The 22,160-nt window shown below is 47.4% G+C and overlaps 1 protein-coding gene across 9 annotated transcripts in view; it reads right to left on the bottom strand.

Moving 5' to 3' along the window:
• Window positions 1-18,303, bottom strand: part of RALGPS1 (Ral GEF with PH domain and SH3 binding motif 1) — a 289,275-nt gene extending 270,972 nt beyond the window's left edge. For 4 of the 9 annotated variants that reach the window (XM_089913764.1, XM_022578698.3, XM_022578699.2 and 1 more), the window contains exons 1-2: window positions 17,858-18,112; window positions 8,212-8,404 (exon numbers count right to left, since the gene is read on the bottom strand). The gene's annotated coding sequence lies outside the window, so the exon portion shown is untranslated. Of the gene's footprint in view, window positions 1-8,211; window positions 8,405-17,795 lie in introns of all 9 variants that reach the window. The other 5 variants (XM_089913761.1, XM_089913759.1, XM_089913760.1 and 2 more) reach the window with 5 other exon arrangements.
• Window positions 18,304-22,160: the final 3,857 nt, after the last annotated feature.

Genomic DNA, 22,160 nt, shown 5'->3' with positions numbered 1-22,160 from the left:
CCTTTTGTTGTGACTTTGAGTCACAGCTCATCAAACTTTCAGATCCTTCACTTCCAACAGCTGAAAAAACATTAAGCAAGCACCTCTAACATACATATGTTTATTCGTAAATTAAATATATGTTCTAAAGTACCGACACGTTCTATATGTTACAAAACAAATGCAAACAATTGAAGGAAGAGATAAAGATGAAATATGTTAAATTATTTTATTCTATAATACAAAAAACTTTCCTTCTCATTATTAATAATAATTTCAGTGAGAGCAATGTGACTGCTATGCTTCCTTTGACAGAGTTTTAAATAAACTTTACGTGGAAGTACAGTATATGTGCAGAAGAATGCATACAATAATACAGTACCAGCGCACAGGTCAAAGGATTCCCGCAAAGTGAACATACCCGTGTAACAGCACCCAGATGGAGGAACATCATGAGCCCCCCACCACCCACCGCACCCCCTTCGATCTTTACCTGCCTCCCAAGGGTGGTCACCACTCTGCTTTCTAACAGCAGAGATTACTTCTGTCCGTTTAAACTTTATACAAATGGAGCCATACAGTACACAACCTTTTGTGCCTGAATGAACATTATGTTTGTGAAATTCATCCTGATTTTTCATTTTTCATGGTTGTTCACGAACTCATACTGATCACAGTTTCCCACTGTGGGAGTTGACCCTGCATCTGTCCACTCTGCTGCTGATGGACACTGGCATTGTTTCCAGTCTGGGCTATCACAGGTGGTGCTGCTATAACACTCTTGAGCGATGCCATTTGGTAACACATTTGCATGCCTTCCTGTTGGGTTGATGCCCAAGAGCAGAACTGCTGGGTCATAAGGTGAGTACATGTTCAGTTTTGGTAGATGATGCCAAACAGTTTTCCAAAGTGGCTAAACCAATTCACACTCCTACCAGCATTCTGGCTGCTCGGCACCTTGGCCAGCACTTGATACAGTATATATATATTTTTTTCATTTTAGCCATGCTGGTCAGTAAGATATCACAAAGTAAGTATTACGATCACTTTTAAAGGAGATTGAAATCAGTGCTTCTTTCAAGCTCACAAAACTAAGGTGAATCAGAGCAGGAACCCAGGTCTTCTGACTCCGAATAGCATACTGTGTCTACTTGCAATGAAATACTATTTCCAACATAAACACCCCAACAAGAGGCTAACGCACTGATAAAAAGAACGTGCTTATGGACTATGCCAATCCCAACACCTGACTCATGACAGGAGAGAAAGAATAAAAGGGTCTATCAACCCAACTTTGAAACAGACATATATAAAAAGTCTGGAGATCTTTCCATCCCTCACATTTGTACAGTTCTTTAGAGTACAGACTGTGTTCACATGCATGATCTCTGGTTTGAGCAGGAATTTTATTCCTGCTTTTTCTGTTAATTAAGGTTTAATGTTATATCTTCTTTTAATAATCAGTTCATTTGTATTCTATTTTATAATCATAATCACAATTATTTAGAAATAACTTTATATTTGAATGGTTCCACTCTGACTGCCAATCCTTTCCTACTCTGACTTGTCCATTCATGGGCTTTCATTCTGACTCATCTCTCTGTTACTGGAGCATGGCTTCCAGTGATTTTTCCCCCCAGGAATGGTGCGTGGGTGTGGCAAAAGCTACACTCAAGGTGTGTCCTTGTAAGACTGAAATGAATTTCTGTTGCCATCAAATGTGAAATAAAACTTGGCTGAGTATGAAATTCTTGGGTCACAACCCTTCCCTCAAAACTCGATGAGTACTGCTCCACTGCCTCTGGCACCTGTGCTGCAGACAAGCCTGAGCCTAGCTTAGTTTTTTTTTTCTTGGATTTAAAGGTTCCTTCTACCAGAATGCTAATGGTATCCTCTCACTATCCTTGAAATTAAAACAAAAACAAAAAACAAAAAAACTTCACCTGGATATGTGAAGTGTTAGATAATTTTGTTACTTTTGCCTGGTTCATGATGAGCCCTTATAATTTACGGATTCAGGTCCTTCTTCGGTTCGGGAAAATTGAGGATTTGCTCTGGTCTCCAGTCTGGTCCATCATCCACGTCTGTGGTCTCCTCTGTTGCTTTCCAGTCCCTCGTGAAATTGGCAGTTTGTCCTCCTCCTGACACCTTGAATTTCTGCAGTGCCACTAATTTCAGTGCTAGCATGTGTGATTTATTGCCCCACGTTCTTTAAGTCCACAAGCTCCTGCTTCACCTCAGTCTGTTGACTCATCATTTCGTCTTCCATAGCACCTATAACTTCTCTGAGAGGACAAAGAAGATGATGTTTGAAATTTACTTCAGTTTACTGAGTAAAAGTTTGGAAACTTCTTTCCCAAAGCCTGATCTTCTCTATTTTTTGCACCCTTGTTTATTTCCCTTTATACTGCTGGATCTTTTCAGTGGGTCCTCTCTAGTTTAATCTGTCTATTCGTTCATTCTTGAATGAGGACAGATGAGACCTGGCCTGACATTTATCCAAAAATAGTGCAGATGGGCTCCCCTTGGTCCCCTCTCCATTCACCCTGGTGGATTCAAAGCTAAGGTCCAACACCATCTCCATCACTCATCAACGGTGACCACTCTTTAGTTAACGTCTTCACTTCTTTTGCCTATTTCCTCCTGTATAAAACTAGAAAGTCGAGCTAATCTTCAAATGTCTTTTAGCTCCACATTTTTATAATACTTTTATACATCATCTAGGTTTAAAATTTCATTAGTTTGGAACCAATTGTCAAGGATTTTGCTAAATATACGTATAAACAAAAAATACACTATTTCTTAAGAAAGACTCGCTGTACTCAATTTTTAATTAAGAAAACCACAAATATTAAGCTCAAGAAACAGACTTCATTTGATTATACATAAGAAAAAAGAGAATTATAAATAATTTACCAAGAGCTAGCAGAGTACATGCCCCAGGGATGTGCTGGGTATGAAATGTGTACAAGAGGCAAAAGCTAAGCACAAGGAACTGAGAGTAGCCTTTCTCTCCCATTCCGCCTCCCCCCTGCACCTTCAGTCTTGTCTAAACACGGCACACCAGGTGGAAAGACTGCCAGCTTCCTGAGCCATGGCTGGGCCTGCCTTTCCACAGCCCACAGCCATTCTACAGGGTAGCGTTGACTGAGAGCTTCCCATTGCACACGCTTCTCCATGCATCGTCCCATTTGATCCTGACAACACCTGTTGGGAGACTCAGTCCTCCGCGGTCTCTGGCACTCCAACCTCTCTTGTTGGGACTGCCAAGAATGCAAGGTCCTGACCACCCTTTACCTAGGCCATTTCACAGGGTTGTGTTGCAGAGAGCAACCTTGAGAGATGCGATAATGTCTCCCTCAGGGACAAAGGGCGACCTTGCTCACTGCCTGCCATAAAGCAGCAGGTTCCCCAGGCTTGTGTCTCTCAGGTGTGACACAAGGCAAAGCATCCATCTGGACCCACAGTGTCACCTCCGTGGGACTTGGGGGAAGGGAAACTGACACACACTGATGCTTATGCTGGTAATAAAGTCCTTTGTCTGACTCAGGAGTTATACATACCAAAAGATACCAAGTAGACAAGAAAGTTCTCCCTCCTAATTCCCCCTACTACCTGATTCAGTAACCTGTCTCTCCTAGATCTTACTACAGAATTCAATATACATCTTCCCACCTTTAACTCCACTTTTTTGTCCTTTACCTCAAACTCGCCTAGAATCCACTGCAGTAGTGGTTAAGCTTATCAATTCTTTTCGGCATTGAAATCCAAATGCCCCAACATAATAATCATTCCTTCCCGTGCTTCTGTATAACTCCTGATATCTCATGAATTTAGCTCCTGGGTAAGTTACCAATGAACTGACTTCTTTTCCATTCATCTGTTTTCCTGCTTTTACCCAAGCGCCATGTGGGATTAATAAATTATTGCCTTATAGTAAGTTTTGGAGGCTCAACCATTTATAGGCTCCACATCTGTTAAATGGGGCCAGTAATGGTGAGGCTGGTCCCCAATATCCATCCTCCTCTTCTTCTTCAGTAACAGAACTTCTGGTTTTTAGATGGACATATGGTTTCCCTGAATACAGGTTACATTTCCCAGCTTCCCTTACTGCCATGTGTGGCCATAAGACCAAGAGAAGGCCGATGGGATGCAAGAAGTGTCATGTGCAATTGCTGTAAAGTGGCCCTCAAAGTCTGCAACATAGATGCAAAAGCCAGAGTTCCAGCAGCCATTTCAGGCCATAAAGTGACCTTGGTCTTAGAAGCCATCCCCAAGATCACCTCACGATGGAACAAGACAGAAGGAACCTGGGTCTCTGACCATGTAGGCTCAATACTCTGAGCTGATTACCCTCCTGACTTCTCACACATAAGACAGAAACTTCAATCTTATTTATGTCTTCATTATTTTGAGTTCTCTGTCATTCATACCCTAACCTACAGAAATGGCTCCCTCATAAAGAGAATGCTAGAAGGTTACATGAGAGTATGTATCACAACAGATATCCATTTTTATATTCCCCCAACAAAGGGGCAAGTGTTGTTTTTACACAGAGCAGGCAACTCAAACATTCGCTGAAACAAACAGAATCCGGAAGAATGAGGCCATTTCACTGCCTTAAAATTTTTTTTACCAATTTGTTTTTCCAGATGAAGATCGCTATTTTATCAAGTTTTATAAAATGTATCATTGGAATTGCATTAAATCTTTACCAATATTTGGAGATATAGTATTGTCACTATTACTATGTTTAGACTTCCCTGGAAAGAGCCAGAAATTGATTGACTCATTGATTTTCATCCTATCTATTCAAAACATTTAATATGAGGCTACTCTGTAATAAGCCTATTCGTAAAAATGAGACTTTGTGGAGCTGGCGAACAGACCTTAGGTAAATAATCTCTCATGCCACCTCCCCCAGTGCCCACCAAACACTGAGGGAGGTGAAAGAGGTGGTGACAATCTCTACCATCACTAAAGACTAAGGCTAATGTGCTACTTTGTCCTCATCACCTCCAGCTGTTGATCCAGAATCCTCTTGCCTCGCTTCTTCACAGCCAATAACACTCCCCTGACCAAGGTTCCTGGGCCTGGGGCTTTTTCATCTTCCATCATGTAAACTTTCCTGTGATGCTCCACTGTCATCCTTATCCTCTCAGTGCTCCCGCCCGTAGGTGACGGTCACAGAGCTGACCCGGTTATTGCTGAAGTTCTTTATTTCACACACTTGCTATATGGGTGGGGTTTAGTCCAGTGGAGATATCTGCAGAGGTCCTCAGCTGATGATGGTACCATCATCGTCACTATGACTACTGTCATTTACTGAAGCAATACTCTGTGACAGATACTTTGGTAAGCCCCTTACCCATAGGAATATACCACTTGGTCCTTACAATAATTCTCTAAGATGGGTATTGTTATCACTGGGTATTGTTTCAAGTGAGAAAACTGAGGCCCAAAGAAGTTAGATAACTTATCCAAGGACACACAGCCGATAAGAGTATCCTCCCTGGCTATGGCAGCAAGCCCTTGGGCAAAGGCAGGATTTGAACCCAGCTCAGTCTGACCCCCTATTCTCAACCATTTCTTTATGTTCCATCCCACAGAGCTGAACATGTTATGTTCTGTAAGGTACATGCACTCCCATCTATCCATCTATTCCCTTCTCTTCGACTAAGCATTGGGGTTTCTCAACTAAACAAACATTAATCCCTTTTCTTCTTCCTTTCCTGAGAAACAAACGGCTTCATACCAGGATGGCTGGCCCTGGTATTAAGGACAGCTACTTCCCTCCAGGTATCCCTGATCCTGTCTCACTACTCCTCAGCTGTGGCTTTCAGCACCAGGGTCAGTGGTAAGCGGGTCTCTGCCTCTGTCCTACACTCCTAGGTCTTTGGGTTCAGGGTGATACTTACAATAGACATGTTGGATCATAGATCAGTCTCCCACTGGCTCTCTCAGATTAAAGGCTCTTCCCCAGGTTCTGTTAGCTGATCTGAGGCATTCTGTCCTACCAGGGGGATGGAACTCCACTTTGGCAACTTGGGACCCGCCCTCCACCAGCCGTCTGAGTAGATCTCAGGTACTCTTATAACTCTAAGACCTTACTTGTAAGTTCTGGAAATTCTACAGCAGGCTCTTCCCTGTTATCCAAGCTCAGGACACATGGAGGACCAAGGATGCACTCCCAAGTCACAGGGCTCCCACACCACATTGGTCCAGGCCCAGTGGTTTCTCACCTTCAGAACTTCCTCCCACATGTCTGGTAGCTGCCTTTCCTGGGATCTAGACACATCCCCTTCCCACTGAGGTTGCAGACCCACCCTGAACCCCAGAATGCCAGATGGGGCCCCAACTTTCCTGCTTCAGGAGCCAGAGATTTCAGTCCGAAGGGCCAGCAAAAGAAGGCAGGGGTGGATTTCTCAAGAAGGTTCTGAGAGAGGCTGAAGGGTTTAGAGGCTGGATGCAGAGCCTCCTCTGCAGAGTCTTTCACACACGGAAGCAAAGGTCATTAAAACGACCTCTCTCATGTGGGAATGGCTCCGCTGTTAGGGAAAATAAGGGGATCAGGGGTGGCACCAGAGCACTCAGCTTCCGGGGGACAGGGTCAGAGGCCCTGCGGGAAGAGAGCTGGAGGGGATCCCACCCCACCAATTCCCATAGCATCACCTTCTTAGGTCGCTCCTTCCTCACTGACCACCCCTCTGCTCCTTCCCCAACGCTCCCACTGTGCCCCGCCCCACATGCTGGCTCCCCCAGCAGTCCAGCCAGGACCCTCTGCTCCCTACACATACCCTTACTGAGTAACTCCCACCTCCCCAAGGGCCAAGGCTCTCTCTCCAGACCAGTGGGGCATCAGAACCACCTGTGAAAACCCTTCAACACACAGATGACCAGCCTCTCTCCCACAAACACCACGGAGGATTCTGCTCTGGCTCAGACCTCTCTCTGAGCTCCAGGCTAGCAGGCCAGCTGCCGGGTGCTGTCCCACAGGCGTCCCAAACTCAAAATGGCCAAAACCAAACTCACAACTTCCCCTCCCAACTCAACACTCCTCTCACGTTCCTTATCCTGTGACTGTCCAGCACTTCACATCACTAAGTGAGAAACCCTGGCACTGCCCACCCTCCCTCCCATCCACTAAATCTCCAAGGAGAGAGGCCTCTACCTTGGTTTCTCTCGAACCCACCTTCTCCTCTCCATCCCTATGGCTCCCTCACCCATCTCCCAAATGCCAGTCTCCTCCCATACCACCCATCCTCCACACCAGGAGTATAACTGAAGGGGTCTCTCTCCTCCTATAACTCTGGAACAAATCTCCACCGGCCACAGGATAACATCCGAACTCCTAAGCACTGCTAGCGAATCCCTCTGAGGACTGACCCCAAACCACCTTTCTGACCTGTTTCCTGCAACCCCACACAGCTCACCACACCTTAGCCACAGCATGGTCTCTCCTGCTTCTGGACGCCTGTTATCTGTTTCCTCTGCCTGTGTTCCCCTGCACCTGGGACACAGAACATCTATCTTTGAGATCCTGTGAGTCTGACTTGGTGCCATGAGCTTCCATTTCCACTACTTACCAGCCCCAACACAGCATCATCGTCATTTATTTACTCCCATCTGTCGGCTGGTGGGCTCCTGAGGGCAAGGACTGCAGTGTCAGGCCCAGTTACGTGCTCAGTAAGTGTTTACTTCATGAGTGAAACCACTAATGAGATCAAGGTGTTCTTCCACCCCCTCAAGAAGCAAAGGAAGCAACCAATCTTTAAAGCAATAAAAATAAGGCCAACTGCTATCTGGGAAACCATGGCAGGTAATGTTTCAGTAACAGATGTTTTTGGTGATAGATGGGAGTTCTGAAAAAGAAGAGTCAGCAACGACAGACTCTGTCGGGCGTCTCCAGCACAGGTCAAGAAAGCAATGCCCTGACCACTGGGCCGTGAGCACTGCAGAGTCCCCTCACGCTCAGGGCTCTGACCACCCCAGCTGTGTGACTTCGTGAATTCATCACACCCTTGCCCCAACTGGGATCACGACACATGCAGTCGCCACCTCTTCACCTTGCTAGCTCCAACTCCTCTTTCCTCTGGGAAGCTGTCTCTGACCTCCCAACTGCTTTATGGCCTCTGAGCACCTTGTACTCTTCTTTTACAGCCATTGTCAGTGCTGTAATTAATCTTTCGTACACTTATTTGTTACGGTTTTTGTACTTATTTTTATACTTACTTAACTTCACTACTAGACTGTGAGCCAAAAGACAGCAAGGACCAGACTTGTCTTTTTCCTCTACTGCAGCCCCACACTTGGCACAGTGCTAGCACTCAGCAGGCCCTGAACAAGGACTAGATGGATGCGAGGGTGGGTGGGTAGACGGATGGATGGACGGCAGATGGACAGATGGACTGGCAGGCAGGCAGGTCTGGAAGACAGGGAAGAACAAGGAATAAGGCTGCCTTTCGTGACTGGTACAACAGTTTAATAACATCGAGCTCTCTTTACTCTGATGCGACCCTTGCAAAGCAACCTCAGATCTTAAAACTGGGGCTTTCGGGGCTTCCCTGGTGGCGCAGTGGTTGAGAGTCCGCCTGCCGATGTAGGGGACACGGGTTCGTGCCCCGGTCCGGAAAGATCCCACATGCCGCGGAGCGGCTGGGCCCGGAGCCATGGCCGCTGAGCCTGCGCGTCCGGAGCCTGTGCTCCGCAACGGGAGAGGCCACAACAGTGAGAGGGCTGTGTACCGCAAAAAAAAAAAAAAAAAAAAAAAAAACTGGGGCTTTCCCACTAACGAAAGGATGCACACACACTGGGGATATTCCTATTTACTTGGAAAGCAGGTATCAGAGCAAAGTGACACACTTGGCATTCTGGCTTCATACCCAGTGATCCTCCTATAATACCAGGCTGCTCTCTCTGTTCCACAAGTATACTGGCTATATTGATAAAAGTAGGTTAAGTAGGTTCCAATAATCTCTCAGCCCCCTAACATCATGATGAAGCCCCCTAAGATCAACACGCATATTGCTAGCAGACCACAAGAGGCACTGCCTTTTCTCAGCCAGCCACCATCCCCAAATACCGGTGCTGGGCACCAAGTCAGGTGTTAGCTCCTCTTCCCCACAGTCACACTATAGATTCAACAGGGGGCCCTGAAGCTGAGGTTTTCATCAGAGAGAACTGCTTCTTCATGGATATGGTCTATGAGCAACATTACATGACCTGCAGGCAGCTACTGAGAAACTGCAACATACAAATGGATGGGTTTTACGGGTGGAGAATCAGTACGCCTGAGTATGAAACCCTGGCAAAGTCCCCATCCTCATGTGGAGAGTAGGAAGAGTGGACTCAACGATCTCTAACCTTCAGATCAGACTGACACTATAACTGATGAGCACGACGGCCACAGCAATGCTCACTGCAAAAGAGCCCCGTGGCAGGTATACCCAGAGACAAATTAGAGAAATAGGCTAACTGAAGCAACCAGCATCTTTTGAAAACAACAAAGTAATGCTACATATCAATCAGCAAGTAACTTCTAGTCTTATCAAAAAGCTTCCCAGAAAGAACAAATTCTAATCTTAGTTATCAACTAACCAGCACATGCATCCATCCCGTACCTTCGCTATTTATAAGAAAGATCAGGGTTTCCTGGTCCCTAGAATGAAAGCAGACCTTAAACCCATCACCCCAAACTGAACTCAACTCCTCAAATTCAATTATCAGTAACATTAAAACAACTAAAGCCAAGAGAAACTATTACAAGTACCATTTGTCCATGAATCCCTGTTTCCCTATCTCACCTGTGATTCTTCCAATGTGTGTCAGAAACCACACCTCAAGGCCGCCCGGGCTGTGAGAAAAGACACCTGAGGAGCCCTCTGCGTCTCCCATAGCTCCATCTTGGGCAATTCCTTCACCCTCTCTGAGCTTCCGTTTTCTCCTCTGCACACCAAAGCCCGCCCCACCTACCCTGCAGAATCATTATGAGGCTAAAGACACAGGTGTCAGAGACTTTGTAAAGTGTTGAAATATTTTATAATGAAGGGACCTCAGATCCAACAACCTTCTCATTTTATAGATTCAAATCAGTCACTGGGCACTCACCCTTTATTTCATTTGTCCATTTAACAAGCATTTATATACTACTTGCTACGTGCCAGATGCTACGGCAGGCACTGAGGACAGGACCGTGAGCAAAGCCACAGTCCATGGTGGGACGGGACTGCACACCCTGCACCGGGGAGCTGGACGTAAGGAACAACAGTTACACCAGTTACACCGAAGAGCATGTCGTTACACCCGCGGGCCATGCAAACGATTTGGGTTTTTTCTAAGAGAAACCAGAAGCTACTGAAGGGATTTAAGCAGAGGGAACAACACACTCAGATCGTTCTGGCTGCCGAGTACTAGCCCTGGGCTAGGCCCTGAATACGGTGGGAAGAAGAAATGCAGACTTTGGCTCTGCAAAGTCTGGTGGGGGAGTCACAGGAAGCTGAGGCTGCTACACTCCAGAGCAGGGCGTTGTGGGAGCCCCGTGGGAACACTCCTAAATGCCAGCGGCCTGAAAGTGCTGGAGATATGGTACCTAGAGAGAAAAAACAAAACAAAACACAGCTACAGGGAGGGCACAAAATAAGAAATATCTTAAAATAGTGAAAGTCACTAATTCCACATAACAGACTTTATTGCCACAAAAAGAGACGCAGCAAATTCTCCTGAATTTATTAACTTGTTTTCCATAAATATTTAATTACTCAGAAATGTATCAAAAACACAGATTCCCCTTGACCTACTTATCAAGCTTATACAAGAATGGGTGAGAATTACTGTATCCAATAAATACGAATTTAATTACATTCATTACTCTTTCTTTTGTCTCTAATAAGATGATTTCAAAGAAACCATTGACTGTTGAGGCCAAACATTTACACTTTCTTCTGATTACTCAAGTTAACTGTCTTAATCTTAAAATAAAATCTGATAATAAAAATATTTAAATCCTAAAGAGGGAAAGCATAATGTTGCATAAGTTTATATTAAAGTCCCATTATTTGGACTTGAGGATATGGGGAGCGGGAAGGGTGAGCTGTGACAAAGCGAGAGAGGCATGGACATATATACACTACCAAACGTAAGGTAGATAGCTAGTGGGAAGCAGCCGCATAGCACAGGGAGATCAGCTCGGTGCTTTGTGACCGCCTGGAGGGGAGGGATAGGGAGGGTGGGAGGGAGGGAGATGCAAGAGGGAAGAGATATGGGAACATATGTATATGTACAGCTGATTCACTTTGTTATAAAGCAGAAACTAACATACCATTGTAAAGCAATTATACTCCAATAAAGATGTAGAAAATAAATAAATACAAAGAAATAAAAAATAAAGTCCCACTATTTACATGGAATCACAGAACAGTGAAACAGAAAGTACTTGGGAAACCAGCCTTCAGTTCCTGGACAGGTCTGAGACAAGGCCCACGCTTGGGGTGACTCCACCCTCCCCCTCACCAGCACCTACTGCTTTTGTGGGCGTCAAGGCTTGCGTGCACAGTCTCAGTGCAGGCTGAGTACTGCCTGCCACCCTGGGTGCTCCCACCAGCCCTCACCACCAAGTACCTCTGAGCTTTAACACATCCCTTGTGCAATAACTCACATAACTTCCATAGGCAGTAAGTTAACATCCCCTGCAAAAAAACAAGCATCCTGACAGCCCTCTAACAATGGGTTAAGAGAAGATTATTCTAGCTCACGCCGACTGGATGCTCATGAAGTGCAAGCACTATGCTAAGCCCTGTTCCTCGTCATCTACTTGAAGTCCTGTAAGAACCAGACGGAGGTAAGTACCATCACACTTCCTGTATTGATGAGGAAAAGAGGAATGGTCACCTGCCCAAAGTCAAAGGGCTTGTGAGTAGGGTCAGGACACAAACCCAGATAGGCCTGACTCCAGAGTCTGCTGTAAGTGCTGCCCTGTCCGCCTCTTTGACGCTCAGGAGATAAATCTCCTTCGAAGAACACAAGGGATTTGAAAGCTCTGCAGAAAAACCAGGGAAGAATGTGCCTCTCCACGTCTTCATGGTCTCTGCTCTCCTCAGTAAGTGCAGGCGAGACAAGCCTGACTCATGCCTCCCTTTGGGGAAAAGCCATGGAACTGATCAGTGCAGGGGGTCAAAGAGAAGGTGCTCGCGACGGTGCTGGGCTGGAACCACCTGTGAGAAGAGCTCATGCAAAAACGGGGGAGGAAACACCTGTGGGCCTGTAAGGAAAGTCCCAAGGACTCCTTGAGCACTCTGTGACTTCAGAGCTGTTTTCTCAGATACCTTGGCCATCACCTTCACCACCAACTGGCACCGTCTACACTAGAACCTGGAGAAAACAGCCAAACAGGTGCTTCCTGGTGCTGCCCCAGCACCAAGGATAAATAAAAAGACAGTGAGCACTCTGTAAGCACCAGCTTCCCGTCAGGCACCACGCTAAGCAGCCCACGGCATTATTCCACTGAATCTTCAATGACAGCCCCCAGTAAGGTAACCCTGCCATCCCATTTTACAAATCAGTTAACTGAGACTAAGAGTGGGGAAGACACTGGCCCAAGGTCACAGAGGTTGTGCGGAGGAGCCGGAACTGGAACCCACATCTGGCTGCAGAGCGTGAATCTGCTTGGCCACTTCACTCGGGGTCCTCTGTCACCGCCAATCCCCTCCTGGTCACATTCTGTTTGCACGTGACTCCTCCACCAACCATCCGCTCCCCAAGGGCAGGATGGAGATCCTTCATCTCCATATGCCCAGCACTCAGCAGAGGGCTTGGCCCAAAGCAGGAGCGCAGCAAGGCTGGTGGATGGATGCCCACAGGAAGGAAGTGGCCCCAGGACGCCCCTCACAGAAGCCAACCCAACCAACTCTCCCCATCCCTGATCAGAATCTACAGACCATCTACTCAGCTCCCTGAGGCCTGCTCCTCCGCAAGTCCACCTCAAGGGAAGGGTCAGCAGCCACACTTCTGGGGAAGGGGGAGGTGGGCTTCAGCAAGTATGAGCAGTTCATTTTCAGACTTGTCCTTCTTTCTGTTTCCCCATCTTGTCCTGGTGCAAATAATTCTTCCCTCTCCCACCCCTAAGACTTTGTAGGACAAGTATCACCACTCAGAGCCAAAGCCTACCACTAGTATATGGCACATGTGTGTCTCAGTCAGCACTCAAATACTTGGGGAATGAAGCAATAGAGTCCAGAGTCTGGGATTCACCAGAGACCTATCAATAAGAGTCTGCCAACATTCGGTAGCATGACCTGTCTGAGCAGAGGTCCATCACAATGTCCACCAAGAGCCTACCCTGGAGACTCAGAAGCAAAGAAAGCAGGAAACTTTCCCTGTGCAGGGACGAGACACAGGTATAGAATAATGCATGCAATAGTGAGGCACATGAACCAATCAAGGTATACACACAATGAAAGCCAAGGGAGCACAGACAGGAGTGGTCACTTGTAGAGGAACTGAGTAGATTTCACAGAGAAGGGAAAAGTTGAACTGAGAAGCCATTCCCAAACCACCAAGGGAAAGTCATTGTTTCCTGCCTCCCTGAGCCCCATACTGCTCACCTCCCCACCGCTGAGCCCTGTTCTGTCATCAGTGACTTGCGTGCCTGTCTCTCTGGACAGTATGTGAGCACCTTGAGGGCAAGGACTTTGGGCATTCTCCATGGCTCACCCTCAGCTGTCCAGCAAACATCTGCTAACAGAGAATAAGAGTCTAGTCTAGATTATTCATAACACAGCAGCTACCCCTTCTTGAGCATCTACTATGACCTATTACTGCAAGTACTTTGCATGCATGATCTCATTTCTTCTACACAAAAACCCCAAAAGGCAGATCCTATTATCACCATCCATTTTACAGATAAGGAAACTGAAACGCAGAAAGATTAGGTAAATGGCCCCAAGTCATACAGCCAGTAAGTGACAGAGCCGGACTTTGAATCATGGGCTGAATGAAAAATCAGTTTTCAATTACTAGTGAACAAATCCCTTTTCCTTTCTCTTTCTGTGTCTGCCTTGCATCCAGATACACAGATTGCCCTTTAGTTTATTGTTCACTGGAACCAAAGCCATTTCTTTCCTAGAGAAAAACAAGGGCTATCTCTTGTTAGTCTTCTAAACAATGACTGCTAACCATTACTGAGTAAACATCATGGCGGGGTGGGGGAGCATGGAGACACAAAATTGTGCTTAAGATATCAGTCAAAAACATCTATTAAGGAGGAATTGTATGTACCAATTGGAACAATGTTGGAACAATTTCCAAATAGATCAAGTAAATAAATAAAGGAGCAAGAGTACGTATAGGATGCTATTCTTTGTATAAGAGAAAAAATATATAACAAAACAAGAAAATGGTAACAGTGGTTGCCACTAGGGAGAAGACTGGGAACTGGCAGCTTGAGGCAAGAAATACACTTTACAATTTGTCCCCCTTGAACTACTTGTCTTTTTAAAAAAAAATCCATGTGTGATTTTTTTAATTCTTAAAAAAAATAAGACAAAAACACCATTTAAAGAAACTCCTTATTGCCAGGCCTTTTCCAAATGCTCACATACATATGACTGCAACCATGAAAAAAACTTGTATGTTTATGAAAAACTGGGTGAACTTAATATGTGGTGAAATAGGACTGTGAAACAACTTTTGTCTTTCATGTTGAGGTTCACTAATTTCACTATAAAGTTGTTGCAACATTTTTTTCTGCAATAAATAAAATGCACTTTGAAGGTGCAGATACGGCATACATATAAGCAGCAGAGATAATCTGCCACACCTTCTTCTGAAAGTCCTTCATCTGTCCCTTTGACAAGTATTTAATGAGCACCTACTATGTGCCAGGCAAAGTGCTCAACAGGTTTTTTGGGGTTTTTTTTAAGATGTTGGGGGTAGGAGTTTTTATTAATTAATTAATTTATTTTTGCTGTGTTGGGTCTTCGTTTCTGTGCGAGGGCTTTCTCTAGTTGTGGCAAGCGGGGGCCACTCTTCACCACGGTGCGCAGGCCTCTCACTATCACGGCCTCTCTTGTTATGGAGCACAGGCTCCAGACGCGCAGGCTCAGTAGTTGTGGCTCACGGGCCTAGTTGCTCCGCGGCATGTGGGATCCTCCCAGACCAGGGCTCGAACCCGTGTCCCCTGCATTAGCAGGCAGATTCTCAACCACTGCGCCACCAGGGAAGCCCTCAACAGGTATTTTTAAAAGAAGAGCTAAACAACAGGTCGCTAGCTTCCTCCCTCCTGCCTTTCAGGAAAACATGCCAATCAGAAGGCCAGAGCTAGGATCACTCTTGATGTTCACGTATTCTAACACCATCCTCACTCAGCTAAGAAAACTGAGGCCTGGACAGGGGAAGGGCTCTGATCAAGGTTACATAAGAAGCGAAGGCCTCAAAATTACTTGTCCTGCTCTCCTCACATGCGACATGCTGTTTTGTTGTGTTGAAAGATGGGCAGTCAGGGAGGGGCAGAAACATCATACCCTAACACTGACAGCCTAATATATCAGGTGCTTTCACAGATCTTGTCAAATTTATTCTTCATAACAACCTCTCAAGGTGGACATGATTATCCTTGTTTTACAAATAAGGAGATGAAAGCTCTGAGAAGCTAAGAAACTGGCGTATAAGGCTTCAAACACGTATCTCTCTGACTTTCAAGCCAGAGCTCTGACCCTCCATGCTGAAAAGGAAAATCAGGTAGACTGGAGCCATATCACAGAGAGCCCTGGAGGCAAGATTTTCCATTAACGAAGTTTCTCTCTCAACCCTGGATGCTGTCACTCCAACACCACCAATCACAAAGCCAGTCCCCTCATTACCCAACACATGTTGTAGCTCTTGTGTGCCACCAAGTTTGGGCTTTCCTTTTAACCCACAGAGCATGATGGTTATCCAGAGCGCAGCAATCTCTGAGAGACATTTACATCGTTTCTGCTGGGACAGAATGGGATAATTCACACGTGCTGCTTTTAGAGCCTTCGGGTGCCTGCCACACAAGCACGGACCCCAGTAAGGACCCATCCCTTAGATGCCATCCCCATGATGCCACTGGGTCACCGCCACACCAGGTGGTAGTGAGAGAGGCCAGCACCATGGAAGTTGGTCCCCCAAAGTCCCACAGCATCTGAAGTGAAGAAAAATGCAGGCCAGTACAGGAGAAGCCTCCTCCTGCCTTCTCTTCTGTCCCTGCAACACAGGCAGCAGGAACTGGTCACACTGCTAGTGAGCAGAGGCACTGCGCAATGAAAGGTCAAACGTATGGGTATGGGACACCCTTCCAAACAGGAGGGAGCCCCATCACCTGGCTTTCTTCTCTCTGCCCGGTAGAAACCTAACAAAGTTCTGGCATTCCCCTATTGTGGGTGTCTTCCTTCTGGCATGTGGTAAAATCAGTGTCATACTTGGGTGGGGAGGGGAAATTCCATAAGGCTCGAGTCTAAGCCTTATGCTCCAGTTCAGAGTCCTCACTGGGGTTGGGGTCTAAAGGTCAGCAAACAATGAAACGTTCCTGTGCTTCCATCTGCCATTCTCCCCGCCACAGCTCCCTCAGAGGCCTCACAGGGAGCAGCAGTCACCATCTCACCACAAACCTCATCCCAACCCCGAGCAGGAAAATGGTCTACCGATTAGAAATCCCCTCCTCTTTCGACCCTCAGTCTTCAAACACAATCTGCCCATCGGCACAGAGGCAGCAGACTCACAACTTTACCCAACGATGTACCCAGTAGGCACCGTTCCATCCCATCCTCACAAGGCCCCTGAGAGGCACACAAGGCAGGAACCAGGATGCTCACTTCGCAGAGGAAGAAACAAAGCTCAGAGAGGTGAAAGACTCTCCAGGTAACACAGAGGTAAAAGCTTCTGAACCCTCACTCCTGTTCTGCCCCCTCACCAGGCTGCCATTTCAGTCTTTTGGAGACAACCACTGTTAAGATTTGCAGCAACATCTGGTACCAGGAGCCAGCAAGCCAGAACCTTTCAAGCTTCACACTAACTACTCTGCCAGCACACACATTTCTCAACAGCTGATGGAATGAAAGCCAACAGCCCCACCAATCTAGGAGACAGGAAAAGCCCCCGAGACTGAAAAACGGGGCGCCCCACTTAAGGGCGCGGCGTGGCATGGGGGAAGCCGCCGGCCTAGTAACCAGGGCAGCTAAGACCCAAGTCCGACCCAGGAGACGCACAGGCAGGCCTAGCCGCCCCTTCCGGCCCAGCCGCAACCTCGAAGCCTCCAGAATCCTCAGAGAGCCCAAAGCTCCTGCTTCCACTCAAACTCCCTGGACAGTGGGGAGGGCAGCTTTCCCTTTTCCCGCGACCACTCACCCTTTGCCCGCTTCTTACCTGGGGCCCCGCTTCCGGACCTGCAACCACTCGGGGCCCCGCCCCCCACCGCTGCAGGTCTCCCTAGCCCCGCCCCTTGCACCTGTGGTTTCCTCAGGTCCGGTCTCTCCGCCCGCTTTGGCCTCACCTCGCAGCCCCCTCCCCCGGTAAACATGTGGTCCCACCCGGCCCCGCCCCCCGCACCTGCAGCCCCCCCTCGGCCCCTCCCAACTGCCTCCTCCAGCCCCGCCCCCCGCACCGGCGGCCTTTCCCCACCTCCACCCCCACACTCGCTGTACTCCATACCAAAACCCCCATTCCCACCACACACTTAAAGCCCCCGGCCCGGTCCCCGTGCCCGACACCGCCGGACACAATACCTACAGCCCCCCTGCCCCGCCCCCTGCCCCGAGGCCCCTCCCCGGCCCAGCGGCCCCTCAGGGTCCCGCCCCACACACCTGCAGCTCCCTCCGGCCCGGCCCTCAGGGCCCCGCCCCGCCCCGCCAGCCGCTCCTCTCACCGCCCGCTCTCGCCGCCGCCGCAGTCCCGGCCGGTCACCTTGACGCGGGCCGCAGTGGCTGCCGTCGCCTCCTCATCGCCCTGGGAGCGGCCCAGGCGGCAGCGGCGCCTTCGCTCGGAGGCCGGGGCCGGGCCAAGCCGGGCCAGGGCCGGGCGCAGCTGGAGCGCGGGGCGACGAGGGAGCGGAGCCGGCGCCCAGCCGCAGTAGGAACTGTCCTCTCCTGGGTCTGAGCGGCGGGCCGCTCAGCCAATCGGCGCGCGGCGCCAGACCAGTCTCCCCAACCAGCTCGTCGCAGAGGCGGAGACACGCAAATCGACCGGCTGGGCGCGCCAGTGCGCAGCCGCTGCAGCCCAGATCCTCCCTGGCCTCGCTCGGCCTGCGCTGCAGCCCTCAGACGTCGTCTCCGCCTGCGAGGATGCTCAGCTGCCCGCACACCCTCCTCAGCGCCCCGCCACGCCCATCCCCTTCCTAGAAATAGCAGCGCATCTTATTCCCCATACATCCTTCCAGGCCTCATACAATTTACCCTTGAAACCTCTACCTAGGATTTATTGTTTTCAACAAAAAATGGTTTTGTGAGAAACATCACCTTAATGCCCATTCTTTACAACTCGGAGGTAGGCACAGAACACAGAACGTCAGAGCCAGAAGAAACCTTCGAGAGCCTCGGGTCCAGCCCATTTATTTTACAGCTGGGCAAAATTAAGCCCCTCGAGGTGAAGGGACTTGCCCAAGACCACACAAGTGCAAAACTGAGAAATGAGGTTGTCTGTTGTCTGTCTGCTCTCAGATTCTTTACTCTGCCACGGACGATGAGGTGAGCAGAAGGGTTAAGTCATTTGATTAAAGTCGCAGAGGTAAGTTGTAAAGACAGCTGAAGCCAGTTCTGTTAAGCCCTGTAAGTCAGAACCACAGAAAATCTCTGTTCGGCCTCCCACAGAAAGGAGGCCCTATGTCCTGCGTTACTCTGAATGATTCTTGGACACACAGACAAGTAGAACGTCATTTTGACAATTTTCAAATTCATTTTGCAGTAACATCAGCGTATGGAAAGATTTGGTTACTGTCTTCCCAAAGCTTATGGAAGAAAAAGAGAGAAACAAAAAGAAAAGAAATAGAGTCAGTGGAAATTAAACCATTTCTAAGTCTTCAGGAGTCTCTGAGGGAAATTCCTGCCATGTTGCATTAAGAAAGAATAATCATCAAAGAAGATACTTAGCTATTTTACTTAAAGAGAACAAGAGACAATGTAATGCAATGGTTCATTCTGCTCAGAGCCTCTGGATTCAGAAATGCACAGGGTGGGTGTTGAGTGCAAACTCTGGGGACTTTTGACTGCCTGAATCCAAACTCTGCTTCTGCCCCCAGCAAGCTGTGTGTAAGTAAGCAAGTTATTTAACATCTCTGTGCCTCAGTTTCTTTATTGAAAAATAAATATGCTGAAAACAACACCCTCTTCAGAAAGGCTGCTGGGAGCGTTCAGTGAGGTGACACATGGAAGAAGGCCTAGTACCTAACAGGAGCTCAATAAACATTAGCTATTGTTATTTCTAAATGTGTGACTTAGGGCAAGCATGGAAGTTCAGCACAATGCGTGTAATATATGCTTGCTAAATGACATCTCTTATTTTTAATATGCTCATGCATAGCTTCTAAGTTTTCTTCAATGAACATAGATTCTTTTGTAATACATCAAAAAGTTATTGTAAACCCAATTTTAAAATGAGAAAAGGATCTGAATAGTTATCCAAAGAAGATCTACAAATGCCAATAAGCACATGGAAAGATGCTCAATGTCGTTAGCCATCAAATGCAAATCAAAACCGCAATAAGATACCTACTCACACCCATTAGGATGGCCATAGCAAATAAGATGGACAATAACAAGGGTTGGTGAGGAGATGGAGAAATTGGAACCCTCAAACACTGCTAGTGGGAATGTAAAATGGTGCCACCACTTTGGAAAACAGTACCTTAAAAGTTAAACATAAGGGGCTTCCCTGGTGGCGCAGTGATTGACAGCCCGCCTGCCGATGCAGGGGACACGGGTTCGTGCCCCGGTCCGGGAAGATCCCACATGCCGTGGAGTGGCTGGGCCCGTGAGCCATGGCCGCTGAGCCTGCGCGTCCAGAGCCTGTGCTCCATAACGGGAGAGGCCACAACAGTGAGAGGCCCGTGTACTGCCAAAAAAAAAAAAAAAAAAGTTAAACATGTGATCCAAGAACTCCTAGGTATATGCCCAAGAGAAATGAAGACATATGTCCATATAAAAAACTGGTACACAAATGTTCACAATATCCAAAAAGTGGAAATAACCCAGTGTCCATCAGCTGATAAATGGATAAATAAAATGTGGTATATCCATACAATGGAATATAAAAAGAAATGAAGTACTAATGCATGCAATAACATGGATGAACCTTGCAAACATGCTAAGTGAAAAAGCCAGATCACATATGATTCCATTTATATAAAATGTCCAGAATAGGCAAATCTATAGAGAGAGAGAGTAGATTAGTGGTTGTCTGGGGCCGGGAAGATGCAAGAATTGGGAGTAATGGCTAAGGCATGTGGACTTTCTTTTTGAGATAATGAAAATATTCTAAAATTGGTGATTGCACAACTCTGTGAATATACTGAAAGCCATTGCATTGCACACTTTTAATGGGTGAATTATATAGTGTATGAATTTATCTCAATAAAGCTGTTTTTAAAAGTTATCAGGAAGTCTGATCAGTCATGTCACTCCTATGCTCAAACATCGTGTAACAGGATGTGGAGAGGATCTTAGCTGCATCTGCTAGGGTTCAGATCACCCACAGTGAAAATGTGATGTGCTGGTGGAATGGGCCAACTCTAAATGAGGGGAAGGAACTTTTGAGCCAGGGGAGGAAAGGAGGGCTGGAAAAGTCACCGAGGCCAGGCCAGCTGCCTCCGCATAGGCTTGTATTTCATGGAGAGCCAAGCTTTGGGACAGTTCAAGGAGATGTTTTCATCAGAGATGTTGATCAACAAGGAAGCTGTGGTAAACAGACTCTAAGGTGGGCCCCATAATCCTCACCTCCCAATGTCTATGGGCTTGTGTGATCCCCTTCCCTGAGTGTAGACAGGACCTGACTTGCTTCTAACCAGCAGAATAAGGCAAAGATTTTAGGTTGTATGTGATTACGTTACATAAGTTGTAAACCATCTAGCTAGGAGACTCTCTCTTGCTGGTTTTGAGGATATAAACAGCCATGTTGTGAGCTGCCCTGTGGAGAAGATCACCCAGCAAGGATCTGAGAGTAACCTGCAGCCAATAGCCAGCAAGAAACTGGGGCCCTCAGTCCAGCAGCCTGCAAGGAACTGAATGGTGCCAATAATCATGTGAGCTCAGAAGCAGATCCTTACCCTGTCAAGCCTCAGATGAGACTGCAGCCCCCGCCAACATGTTGATTATATCCTTGTGAGACCCTGAAGCAGAGGACCCAGCTAAGCTGTGCCAGACTCCTGACGCACAGAAACGTTGACTGACTAAGCCACTGCCCAGCAAGCAAAGAGGATGCCCTCCTGGTGGAACACAGAAAGTCCCTGGAACAAGGTGGTGGCTCAAATGCTAATGATTTCACTGGTGGTGACCTGGGTGGTGATATTTATCCCCGTGGAGGAGGATACTGTGGTTGGTGCTATGAGGCCAGTGTTTGAAAAACATGGGGAGGATAATGCCTACAGAGACAGAGGAAGTTAGATGGCTGGTTAAAGCTATATTTTATTACAAAAGGATGATGAGAAACCAAGAGCTGTTCAGGAGCAGTTAATGGCTAAGTGTGAGAGCCAGAGAGCTCTGGAGGTAGCTTACAAAGAGGCTCTCATCACCTATGTAGTGGAAGGACAGACACATTGAGTGGCAGGCTGAAAACCTGACGATTAGAGTCTAGAGCTCCAGAGATATTTGCTCAGCCAAGGCAAGTCTGTTTGGTGAAGGTCAGAGCCCTGGTGGGGAAAACCTAGGACTCTAAATAATGGAATGGAGACATCTGGATGGATGTTCCTGGGGATGTTGACTCTGCAGCATGAACCCCAAGCTCCTCCGGGCTTGCACACTTTTCTTTATTAAGAACCAGAGCTACCACTCTGCTGGCAGGTGCTACAGAAGCCCTTCCCCACAGACAACAGGTGTCCCTACCAGCAGTGCTGCCCCTACCTCCTCTCCAGGTGGCCGGGCTGGTAACTAGGGTTAAATCTCAGCATAACCTGGCTGTTGATGCCCAGGGCCTGATAAGGAAAAAAATAGGCTATAAACCTGAAGAATGGAAGAATTAGC

Source organism: Delphinapterus leucas, chromosome 6, assembly GCF_059928025.1.
Source record: "Delphinapterus leucas isolate spDelLeu-1000000601 "Yukka" chromosome 6, BTC_Dleu_Yukka2, whole genome shotgun sequence".
Lineage (NCBI taxonomy): Eukaryota > Metazoa > Chordata > Mammalia > Artiodactyla > Monodontidae > Delphinapterus > Delphinapterus leucas.
The sequence above is the reverse complement of the archived record's forward strand: the minus strand, read 5'-3'. Positions and strand labels throughout refer to the sequence as shown.